Source organism: Lissotriton vulgaris, chromosome 5, assembly GCF_964263255.1.
Source record: "Lissotriton vulgaris chromosome 5, aLisVul1.2, whole genome shotgun sequence".
NCBI lineage: Eukaryota > Metazoa > Chordata > Amphibia > Caudata > Salamandridae > Lissotriton > Lissotriton vulgaris.
The window spans coordinates 311,058,138-311,071,138 of record NC_141693.1 but is presented as its reverse complement, the minus strand read 5'-3'; positions in this window follow the sequence as shown (position 1 = coordinate 311,071,138).

Here is a 13,001-nt window from a genome sequence, read left to right as displayed (position 1 = left end):
CGTTTGGCCGGTAGTCCCAGTGAAAATGCCATTAGTGAGTGGTCTCTCCATAATATTCGTTGCACCTCTTGGATAAGTGTGGCTTCAATATTAGAAAATAGCAAGTCAAGGGTGTGTCCTGCTATGTGAGTGGGCCCCTTAATCCATTGCCTGAGTTCAAGAATCTGCATATCGCTCTGTAGTTGGGAAGCAGCTGGGCTATCAGGTTTCTCATAGTGAATGTTAAAGTCCCCAATTATTATATAGTTCTTGTGCTTCAGGCAAACAGGGAGGAATTGGGTGAGTAGTCTGGCACCAAGCTCAGCTTGGCAGCCTGGTGGATTATAAATTACTGCTCCGGCTAGTATGATAATGCAGACATCAAGTATTTGGAACAGAAGAATTTCATGTTCTCCCTGTTGTACCACTTGCACCGGTTGGCAAGTCAGGCGGTCTTTGAATATTATCGCAACGCCTCCTCCCTTGCCTATCTTGTTTGATGATTTTATATGTGGCTGGTAGGGCGTTCGCAATGTCTGGGGCATTGTTTCCATCCAACCACATCTCTGTAATAAAAACAAGATCAGTATTCACTTAGTTGATAACGTCCCAGATATCAAGGGAGTGTTTCGGTATTGATCTTGCATTAAGGTATAAGCAGGACAAATTATATAGGTCAGATACAGTCTGCCTGTTTGTCTGGGTTTGCTTCAGACTGCACCATTTACAGGAGATGCAGGAAAACGGACCGTACGTGAAGCCGTTCGTCTTTCATATATCTACTGATAGTCCCTGAAGTTGTGGTGACTTGGGCAGGAATTCTGGTCCCTGTCTCCGACCGACCGCGGACGGGCACAGACGTGCTTGCCTTTGGCACGCCTTAGTAGTATCTTTCCAGTTTGCGAGGACCATTTTCACTACTCCTGTTAGTAGTAAGTCTAGTAGTTCCCTGTCATCTATTGACTTCAACTCAGTGCTCATAAATCATGTGGTGATAGTGGAGAATTCTTTTGTTAGAGTGAAGTCAAACATTTTATTTAAAAAGCTAAAGATTTCACCCCAGAATGTTTTGAGAGCTGGGCAATACAGGATACGGTGTGCTAGATCCCCCTTTTCTTTGTTACAGTTCCAGCATACTGCCCCCTTCCTGAAGCCTAATGAGTGTAGTCGAGCAGGGGTCCAGAAAGCCTTGTGAAGCAACCAAAACTTTGTTTGTGGGAGCACTGCGGAAATCTTCTTATGTGAAGCCGATGTCCATAGTGTGGCCCACTCTCGGTCATTGAGAATGGCTTTACTTTGATTATTCCAGTAGGCAACTGTCTTGTGTTAAGCTTGGGGGATTTAGAGTGTAGGAGTTTGTAAAGGTGTGAGACCTGGTGTCCTAATTTATTTATTTTAGATATGAGCTGAAATATTGACGGTTGCAAGATTAAAAATTTGGTTTTGGACAAAGCCAACCCGATTTTTAGGAAGTTATAAAATTCAATATCATTTAGTTTGTGTTTTTCTTTGAGGGCGGCGAAGGTGATGGGGTAGGTATTGTTTTCTAGTTGGAGGGGATAGCAGATCCCTGTCTCAATCCAAGATTCAAAGGTTAGGCTTTTCCCCTTGTACAGAATCCTGCTATTGGCCCAGAGTGATTTGTTTTTTCGACCCTCTAATGCTGTTTTCTAGCTTTTAGTCTACCTTTAGTAGGGCGATTTTAGTGTTTTTAAAGATCGGTTTTGAGGTGTAGGGGTATCTGTTTGCTGTTAGTAGAGTGAGAGGGCTTAGGTTGTTTAGGATGGCTTTCTCTACCTGCAACCATGCCAGTGTGTAGCTCTCCAGCGGCGCTATCCAGTAAGAGCCTTTTTTTTTGCTAGAAACGCTAATTGGAACGTTTTGAAGTCTGCTAGGTTTACCCCTCCTAGATTTTTCTCCAGTCTTAGTTTTTTAATTCTTATCCGTGCTTTCTTTCTACGCAAAGGAATTTTGTGATCATAATATCAACTTTGCGTTGGAAATCATCTGTGAGGAGGAGTGGGAGCATGCTGATCAGGTAGTTAATCATTGGCGTGATCATCATTTTGATTGTTTCTATTCTGCCCCACCATGTTATGAACTTTGGTGACCATGAGGCTAGGAGTTTCTTAATCTTGTCTAGCATTATTTTCTCATTGTACTGTAGTGTGTCGATTAGGTCATTGCCAAATTTTATACCCAGGTATTTGATGTATCCCGCTTGCCAGGGTAGGACTGACCTCCCCAGACTGTCACTCATGCTGTGAATATTTAGTGGTTTGCATTCAGATTTGCCTTATTTAATTTATACCCGGAGAGCCCGGGTATAAATTAACTTTTCAAGTTGAAATTTTGTCTGACCCGATCTTTCAGGTAACCTTTTTTTTAGCGTGAAAGACCTATTTTTTATTTGATTAATTTTTTTACAGAGGAAGGGTCATAAAGAGTGAGGCTACTGTACATATAGCTTTAACTTCCTCTCTCTGATCTGAAGACTTCTTTCTTTGGATGCTAGAGTGAAAGCATCAATCATCTTTTGTCTCCAATCTCTACTGCTTCATCCAACTTTGAACATTTTCCATTTTTTAAGTATGATCAAGAAAGGCAAGTCCAATACAATGCAACATATTTGATGACTTTTTTTCCTTTTTGTCGTTTTTGCATATTGTGTGTTGCTGGATGGCTTAGAGTTTGAACTAGGGATTGGAGAGCAGCCCCTTATGGGATTAAAGGTTAGGAGTTGAATGGAAATGGACTGGAGATCTGGGGTTCTTATATTTTTGTCCAGATCTGGGATTATACAGTGTTATTTTACTGCTTGGGGAATTGTCTCCTAGGCCATTGATGTTTTTGTTTAATGGATTTTCACATTCTTACCGCCGTGGTGCTAGAGGCATTTTTGGGGCCCATGGGTGGTCCTGAAATCATGCCCAATTTAGGTTATCTTTTGTCTGTAAGTGCTTATTGGTGGCTGGAAATGGTGGCTCCAGGAGTCCAAGCCAATGCAGCCAGGCACTTTTCTTTTGTTCTCAGGTACCTTCTTTCCCATGTGCTTTCCCATCATTTTGTGTGTGCGTGAGATGTTGATTAATGTGCATTTACAGAAACTTTTAGAAGTGTGTGGCTGGGTTAATTTTTGCCTTTGGCTGTTAATTCATTTTCACCAGTTTTCATGTTGCTGTGCCATAAGTTTTTTATCATAGTTGTTTTTATCACATTCTTGTTGCTGCTTTACTGGTGGTGCATAGACCCATGGATAGTCTAAAACGCATTTTGTATATATATTACTTTGCAACCATTTACGTGCAGGGCTTTACGCGTTTGTTGGAAGAGGGGTAAGGAATGCTCTCTTGGTGAGGCAGCCATGTTCTCTTTACCTTCCACGCCTCCTCCTTTCATGGTATGTACTCATCCAGAATAGACCAGTGCATCATAGGAGTCGATGCTCTCCTGGTCCTCCTTGCCTCATTGCATCTACTTCCTTGGCATGTGCTCATGCACCATTTTATGAATTCAAGGGGCACCCATTTTGTCTTTGTCGTCCATGCCACCTCCTTCCTTGCTAAGCCATGTGCTTTTCCACCATTTTTTAAACCATTGTGTGTCTCATGAGCTGCTATTTTGCCTTCTTTCTTCATGCTTCCTTCTTCCTTGCCAAGCCATGTGCTCGCACACTATTTTGTGAAGCCAGTGATACCTCTTAGGTGGCCCTCTTGTTTTTCTTCTTCATGCTACTTACTTCCTTGCCGAACCATTTGCTCAGCAATTATTTTGTGAAACCAGTGTGTTTTTGTATGTGTGTGTGTCTGATGATAGATCATAACCATTTTATACCACTTTTAAAAGCCTACTGCTGTAAGCATTGTATGACTTATGGTCTACAGATACTTTTGCCTATTTTTAATTTTTTTCATAGCTAATTCCTTTTATGTTGTGTTTGTGGTATACCAGTAATTATCTATAGTCTGTGGTTATTATAAATGTAATTATTTTAAGCAATTTTCCCAACCTTCCCCTGGCTCATATAGGGGTTCCCATGGGCCCTGGAGGGACACCAGTTATTTATTAGTTATGCATGCAAATCCTGTGTGGTATAAGTTTCGCCACCTTGAAGCTCCTAAAAAGACAATTCCCATGGATCCCTCTTGACAGCAGGAGAACCATCACACAGGCGCTGCTGGTCAGTAGGTTGGATTACGGAAATGCACTGTTTGTAGGCATGCCAGACTATCTTTTTAAACGCCTGCAGGTATTACAGAATGCAGCAGCTAGACTGGTGTGCAAAGAGTGCAGATACAGTTCCGCGACAAAATGTCTAAAAAAGCTCCACTGGCTACCTATGCGCCAAAGAGCGCGTTTTGAACTCCTAGGACACGCCCATCGGGCACTCCACCACACAGGCCCCAAGATTCTCCAGAATAGAATTAAATTCTATACCCCACCTAGATGCCTACGGTCACGCTCCTTAGCACTAGCTGAGACTAAAAGAATCAGTAGGAGCAGGACAGTTGGACGCTCTTTTTCACACCTTGCAGCATTGCATTGGAATGAGCTTCCACTGGAGTTACGACTAACCAACGAATTTGTGACGTTCAGGAAGAAACTCAAAACATATCTATTTTCCTAACCCCTCCATCAGCCGCTGCCCCATTAATCACAACATGCTGCACCACTTCTCTGCCACTCCCAGCGCCGTGATATCCCCATGAGATGATTGTTGCGCTTTATAAATAAATAAAATAAATAAATAAATACATGTAGCTTGTCACAGTATTTTATCTAACTAGTGCCCAATCTAACAAAACAGTTAGTTTACATTTGGATATATTATTATATGACAACTTGTATTCCATTTACTAGACTGGCCAAGCCTGACTTATTTGCTATTGTCTGCAGGTGAAAGAGACTGAGGCTGAGATGAGGAGATGTCTGTGAATTAGCTGACACTGGAGTCCAGAAACCTCTATGCTACGTGCTATCGCTCATGCTTCTAACCTGCAAGAAGTGAAGAAGATGCCATGTAAGAAACAGACAAATGGTCAGTGAGGGAAAGAAGTCATTTTCCACCACTGGGGTCAAGCCCTCATCCAATTTCCACCAATGTGTGCAACTCTTCCTCCCTGCTACACACACTTCTGAATGGGAAAACCTTTCGGGGATCACTTTAGGATCAACAACAGTACCACCATCACCAATAAAAAGTAGATACCTCTAAGTGACTGCAGTCATGGCTGAAACCAGTGAGTATGAAATAGAATTGTCCCAGCAAACTGAACCTTTCCTGGAAACTCAACTGCAAGAAGAGTATTTTACACCTGATCTTCCAAAGATAAGCGTTTACATAGAACTCATTTTATGAAAACAATACAATACTATAGGGAATTCCTGTGTTGACTCAATAAGTGTTAAATAATTAATTATAAGACAGAAGAATTCAGTCATGAATCAATCTAGATGCAACACATGAAGGTCAACCAGTGGTCGTCATATTCAGTTTGTCCCAATTGAATTTAAATTTCAAATATAATTAAAAAAAACATATAAACAAGGCAATAAAGCACTATCCGGTGAGTGGTGAGGGAGTTTCCAATAGGACCGAAGTGAGAAAAACCATAACCAAACAAAATAGAAGTGACAAATGTGTGAACATGAGAGGTGTGTTGGTATTTTTACAAGACCGCCAATGGTGATAAATACAGTTAACAACACCAGGGAACATCCTCAGTGTATAGTTAGGTGAAAGGTCTGTCTTTAAGATGGTATCAACGGCATTTCGACCCTACACAGTATATGAGGATCTATTCAGGACTGCAGGACTGAAAGTAGCCTGGGGGACTGAAGAATTGTGTGGAATTGAAAGCTGATTCATGGAATATGAGGATTTAAACATGGGATAATGAAGGATACATACTGTATGTTACTTTCCATGTTCTCATGGACATTTGGGATGGTCTTGTATTTTTAAACTACTTCCCAAAATAAGAGCGCAGCAGGACATTGCACTAGCTGCACAGGGTGATGTTTTTACTACGTTTACATCAGGCATATCATCTTCTCTGAGGAAAAGATATACCACTACCCCATTTTCTCCAAGTCCCTTACAGGGGAAGGTGACATGAAGTTAACCCCAAGTCCCATCACTGGAAACAAGGGAAGGGGAAGGTTCTAGAACGCCTAATTGGCAGTGAGTAAGATGAACCTGTAATTGACCATGTTAAGAAGGGCCCTGAGAAAAAGCAGATCACTTGTATTCAACCTGCTCTAGAATAACCACCTCCTGATTCAATCTATATATATATAAAAACAAAAGTATGTATGTTTGTCCTTTATGCATTACTACACCATTCATCCGATCGCCATGAAACTTTGGGAAGTGTTGAGTACAGTCCCGCACAGGTTTCTGGCAAAAAAAAAAGAAAAATGTATTAAATATCGGCCCCGGCCCCACAGGGCCCTCGTAATCTTTCCAATACTGAACGTTTACAGTTTACGGTGCGACTCGCTTTTGCAATGACCATCAACAAAGCACAAGGACAATCGCTGCAAGTGTGTGGACTAGATTTGGAGAATCCGTGCTTCTCACATGGACCCCTGTATGTGGCCAGTTCACGCGTCGGAAAACCTTCTGATTTATTTGTGTACACACCAGACGGAAAAACAAAAAATACTGTGAATCCATAAGCACTCGAATAAATAAACAGAATTAAAACAACACTCTAAAATGCTTTCCATATTAAAATGAATAAGTTTCAATAAAAATGACATAATGTAAATTTCATTTCTTCTGAGATCGCAGCAACGCGCGAGGGTTAAGCTAGTCATCTAATAAAAATAATCTGCATCAACAACCCTACCAGTTTCTCAGCCTACTGTGAGGAAAACCAAATGGAGCCTAGCTACATCATACATCATAACATCTGGCTCTGGCTCTATAAGGAAGATCGCCCCCTCCCCCCCCAATAGAACGGGAGGATGCCACTGACAAACCGAGAATGTCCAAGCATCAGCCTACCTCCACAGAGCTCACTTGAGGTAGAAAAATTGTCACACAAAAATAAATACAACACACTATTAAAGCTTTGTACAGCAAAGATGCACTGTACCCCAAGTCAAAGTCATTAGCTGGTCCATGAATACAATGGGAAATTGGTCACAATGTTAGTGTTTTGCCTCCTCTCTTTTTCTTTGGTGGAATAAAGGGTTTACTTGAATTTGTTGAGGCACTTTGTCCAAAATGGAAGTCTCCAAGATTAACTTATTTTTTAGGCGGTGCTTTGATACATCTGCACCATCAAGTGCTGGAACTGGCTGCTGACTCAACGAACGAGAACACTATGCAGTCCATCAGTCTAAATGTATCTCAGTACAGGCCTGTGGGACAGTTCTTTAGCTACTAACTACATGTCTATCACTGCACACTGGGTCTCTTTCAAGGGGGTTGAGTAAAGGCTAGTCACTAGTGCTAGCATTATTGATGCAACAGTTACAATCTTCTCCATGCTCCATGCCTATGGAGAAGGGATACAAAGCTACCAACATTCTGGAAGTATTCAATACCAAAGTTTACATATGACTTTGACCCAGGGCTCTCAGCATTGAATTTGTTGCTACTAAAATGGTAGTAATATTGTCACAGCAAAGGCTGGTGGAAGATTCTTCAGAGTACTAAGTTAGTTCATTGCATCAGCCTAATTGTTAGGATGTGCTCCGCAGGATCCAGTTGCCGCAAATAAGGGTCCACCTCCCAACGTCACCAACACCCTGAATATAATACACAGAGTATTCGAGCCATTAGGCGAGGGAAAGGAAATGGAAGGGTCAGCAGGGAAGGGAGCCTGAAACAACAAAAGACAAGAATATAAACATTGCATATAATACAAGACTACTCTCATATGGTCTCACTAAAACTCCAGTATACCTGTTTAAATCTCATTAACAACATCAACTTGGTATATTCCCAAGATCTTTCTCTGGCCACATAGATAACCTGGAAAACAGAGGATACATTCATAAGTATCATAACCCTCACTTTCTATGTAATATATCTGAATATCACCACAAGCATACCATCTCTCACGCAGGCCGTATCAGAAAATGGGTGTTCTATTTGTCTTTGCCTGGTCCAATAAAGGAAACCTTTCCCTTGTAATCAATGGAGAAAATAAAGTAACTGAATACGAATCCCTTCTCCTTGGCAAAAGGAAAAAACACCCTAAATGAACAGTATCACCAGAATAATCCACAGACACGGTAATGCGTGAGGTCTAAACCTCAGCACTCCGCTCTGTCAGTTAGTCCTTGTAAAAGCAATGACAATCATAGAAGAGGCTTAAGTGGGGTTCCAACCACCCACGTGTTAAAGCCTAATGAGGGCTCCCAGAAATACGGAAACGCGTGGTTGGCTTCACCACCGCGCTCCGCTTCCTAAAGAAAAGTTCTGTGCTGATCGTAAAGAAAGAATACGGTTACGCATGGTTGTGTCCACCACTGCGCTCCGCTTCTTTCTAAGGAGGCTAAAACCAAAGAAGAAAATAGAATATAGCAGCGCGCGGAAACACTTTCCCACCGCGCTCCGCGTCTATGAAGGAAGTCCGTAAACAGAACAAAGTAGAATACGGCAGCGCGTGGTAGCCTACCACTGCGCTCTGCTTCTATTTTAGAAGTCTTTGCACAAATAAATAAACCACGGTAGCGCATGGTAGCCTACTACGGCGCTCCGCATTCCGAAATCCTCAAACTCCTACCGTCACCAATCCGCTCAAGAAGATGACACCGATACCGGAACACCAAAGGAAAACGAAGGACTCCTCACAGTGGGCAGTGCTTCCCTTACCAGAAAACAGGAAACAGTCTGTAATATGTATAGTGCCCCCAAGGAAAACGCTGCAGCCACTGTGCTGGTTAACTCTTTATTTATGAATATAAGTCCCTAAAGAGCGCCGAGCCTCTGCTGCTCATACCAGCTCTTCGCGCCACTCATCACGCGATGCGCGCGCAGCCCAACATGGCCGCCGGCACGTCACGTCGCCTACGTGATGTGCAACCACTAGACTGCGCTACTACATATCTCCCTTTTTTCCAACACAGAAATATTTAACTTACAGTCCGCCGTTCATATCATAGTCTCTGAACCTGGCCGGCTTGACCACCACTCTACCCCTACGGGTCAGTCTTACCGGGGTGTTGGGGGTCACTCCTTCGCTTCTTCCTCCACTCACTGGCGCATCTCCTCCATTCAAACCTTCTCCGACCATCTGCTCCTGGTCGCCTTCCCCAGTCTTTTTTCCTTGTCCGTCTTCTCCGCTCCCTTCAGGTTCTGTCTCCAGATGATCCTGTTGGGCAGTTTCATTTTCCTCATCTCCTAAGTCTGTTCCGCTTTGGTCCCAACTTAGAATATTGTTGCATCTCGCCATGCGGTCCTGCGACCATACGTTCCCGTCGCTCAGCAAGGCCGCTCTGCCCAGTACTTCCTTCACCTGCATGGGCTTGCTGTATTTACTCTCTCCCTTCCTCTGCAGCATGGCCAACATTACTCGTACCCATTCTCCTTTCTCAAATTCAGTGTTCTTCACATTTCTCCTGTTGTCGTAGTGTTTGGTGTAAACTGCTTGTGCTTTCTCCAAGTTGGCTCGCACCACTGCTGGGGACCACTCACTCGTTATCGTTTTCTCTTTCCACACTCTATTGTCTTGGGTGAATGGTTCACGTCCTCTCAATATCTGGAACGGGCTATATCCGGTGCTTGTGGGGGTGATCCTGTATGCCCACACCATGTGCCATATCTCCATTTCCCAGTCCTTGTTTTCAGAGATGGCAGCTTGAACCGACCCCATCACCACTCTATTAAAACGCTCTACTAGACCGTTCCCAGCAGGGTGGTATATGGATGTGTGCCTGGCTAGGATGCCGTTCCTTTGCATAAAATTGTTCCATTTATCTGATCTGAATTGGGGCCCATTGTCACTGAGGATCGACTTTGGAATTCCTTCTCTCACAAATGTGTCAGCCAGAAATTTTATGATGGTTTCTGCGTCCATTGCTTCATCTATCTTTAGTTCTGGCCACTTCGAGTACCTGTCCACCAGAACACAAACGTACTTTTGGACTCCCCGTACGTCCAGAATCGGGCCCAGGATGTCCACGGACAACTCCTCCCATGGATTCTTCGTTTGGTCAAATTGTCCCAGTGCTGGACGCAGGGGCTTGAGAGCTTTGTCGGCACCCTGGCATCGAGTGCAGTTTCTAACATGTCTCTCGGCTCTTATGTCCATTCCTGGCCACCAGTAATCTTGTCTGGCCCTCAATCTCAGTTTGCATATTCCGAGGTGCCCTTCGTGGAGCATATCCAATAGTTTGTTGATGATGTTTGTCAGGGGAATCACTTTCTCCCCCCTGTGCACAAATACTCCCCGATCGTCTATTGACAGCTCTTCTCGGATTCCGAAATATGGTTTGAGTTCTCTGCTGATCAGTCTCTTATCAGGCCATCCTTGGGTGATATGCGATTTCACTTCTTTTAGGGTCTGGTCCTCCTCATACGCCTGTCTCCACTCTTGGAGGCTGATGGTGGTCTCTTGGTCTTCCGTGAGCGCCACCCATTCTTCCGTTCCTGCCTTGTCTTCCTCACTCGGCTCCATGGCTGCCGCTCTGCTCAGATAGTCTGCCACTCTGTTCTTGCTACCTGGGATGTACTCTACGTCGTACCTGAATTCTAGTAGTTTCAGCGTCATCTTGGAGATCCGGGGCGTTGCGTCGGCATGTCCGCTCGACCTTAGCACCTTCAGCAAGGGCTTGTGATCCGTTCTTAACTGGAACCGTGTGCCCCACAGGAACTGCCTAAATCTGGTCGTGGCCCACACCACCGCCAGCATCTCCTTTTCTATCACGCTGTACTTCTTTTCCGTGTCACTCAGCGTGCGGGATGCGAAGCTTATCGTGTCCATCTGTCCTTGTCCCCGGTCCTGCATGAGGACGGCACCTAGCCCTTTGTCGCTGGCGTCCGTGGTCAGTACTGTCCTTCCTTGAGGGTCATATCCTTGGAGTGGGATAGCTCAAATTCTCCTTGTGCCGAATCTGACCAGCAGGATTCTGTGTTCTCTCGTGTCAGTTGCCTCATATGGTGTGTCTTGGAGGCGAAGTGCTGCACGAATTTGCTGTAATATTCTGCCATTCCAATAAATAACCTGACTTCTTCTTTGTTGGCTGGTGGGGGTGCCTCACATATTGCTTTCACATTTTCTGCTTTTGGGGTCACTCCTTGTACTCCAATTTCGTGCCCCAGGTAGGTCACCGACTCATCCCGATCCGGCACTTGGACTATTCCGCCGTGAGGCCCTTCCTTTCTAAGATCTGTAGCACCTTTCCGAGTTTCGCATCATGGTCTGGTCTATCTCGACCCATCACCAGGATGTCGTCCTGGAAGTATTGGACTCCGGTGGTTTTCTGGAAGAGTTGGTGCATCAACGTCTGGAATACTGCTGCCGCCGAGGCCAGCCCGAACGGCATGCGGCAGAACTGATAACATCCGAATGGGGTGATGAACGATGTGAGGCGGCGGCTTTCCGGGTGTAGGGCAATTTGGTGGTAGGCGGAGGTCAAATCAATGGTGGAGTACCATTTGATACCCCTGGTGCTGGCCAGCATCTCCTCTATCCTGGGTAGGGGGAACCTTTCCACCACAATGTTCTTGTTCAGTTCGCGCAGGTCGACACACAGCCTGACCTTGCCGCTGGATTTCTTGACTACCACCAAGGGCGCCAGCCACTCGGCGCACGTGATAGGCTCGATGATCCCTTTCCTTTCTAGGTCCCGGAGTTCTTCTTGGACTGCTTCCCGTACTGCCAAAGGGACATTCCTCGCCTTGTGGGCTACTGGCACTGCGTCATCTTTTGGGATTATCTTGTGTGAGAATTTTTCCAACTTTCCCACTGTGCCTTCAAATACCTTGGGGAAATCACTCTTACACCTGTCCAGGTCTGGCCAGGTTTCTGGTTCCGTCAGTAATATCTGTTCTTTGCCTCCTGGGTCCAGCTTGATGCCTAGGTCACCTTGGTCCAACCATCCTAGGACCGAGGGGCCCTTCTCCGACACGTAGAGTTTGCAGAAGGCTGATCGGCCACGAAATTCAAAGTTTAACGGTCTGAACCCCGCCATTGGTATGCGGTCCCTGTTATATGTGACCGGGCGGATGTCTAGTTTTTCCAGTTCCGGGCCTAGATGCGGTGCAAATTTCTCCTCCCACACGGCTCTCTGGACAATGGTGTAGAGAGCCCGTGTCAGCCACCACACTGATTGTGATACCGCCTATTGATAATTCTAGGACGGGCTTCATTGTTCTCTTGCCATCGATGCCCAGGACTTGCCCATCCACGCTCAACACCTGGTCGTAGATACAGAGTACCGTAACGACATCTTCTTCTGTCCCTTCTTCTTGTTCGTCGTTGCCTTGGCCCACGTATTTTACCGTGCTCTTGGAGGCCTTCTTCCTACACACCTTCTCATAGTGTCCGATTATTCCACAGTACATGCATTTGGCGCGAAACGCCGGGCATTTTCTGTCGTGTGCCTCGTGCGACCAGCTCCCGCACCTGTAACATGACTTCCTGTTGCTTCCTGCCTGTTTTCCCGGGGGGCCCACGTTGCCTTGCCATCTGCTATGTCCCTTCTCCGCTGCCTTCTTGTTCTGGTGGTCCTTGCGGGGCACTTCGTCGTCCACTTTGTTTACCATGGTGTTAGACGCTGTCTCCTTCTTCGTCGCATCTGCGTACCTCCTTGCCAACTCTGCTCTTTTGACGATGACCATCACATCCTTTAGGGTGGTGTCTCCACTGGCCCATAGTTTGTCCTATACGGACGTGCATGTGGTGTGCATCACCACCTGATCCTTGATAAACTCTTCCTCCCAGTTGTCGTATTTGCACGTGGCCGCGAGGCGTTTCAGTGCTGCCACATATTCTTCCACCGTCTCTCCCGGGCGCTGCTTCCTTTGTTGGAAGTTGAATCTATCCACTGATACGCACACC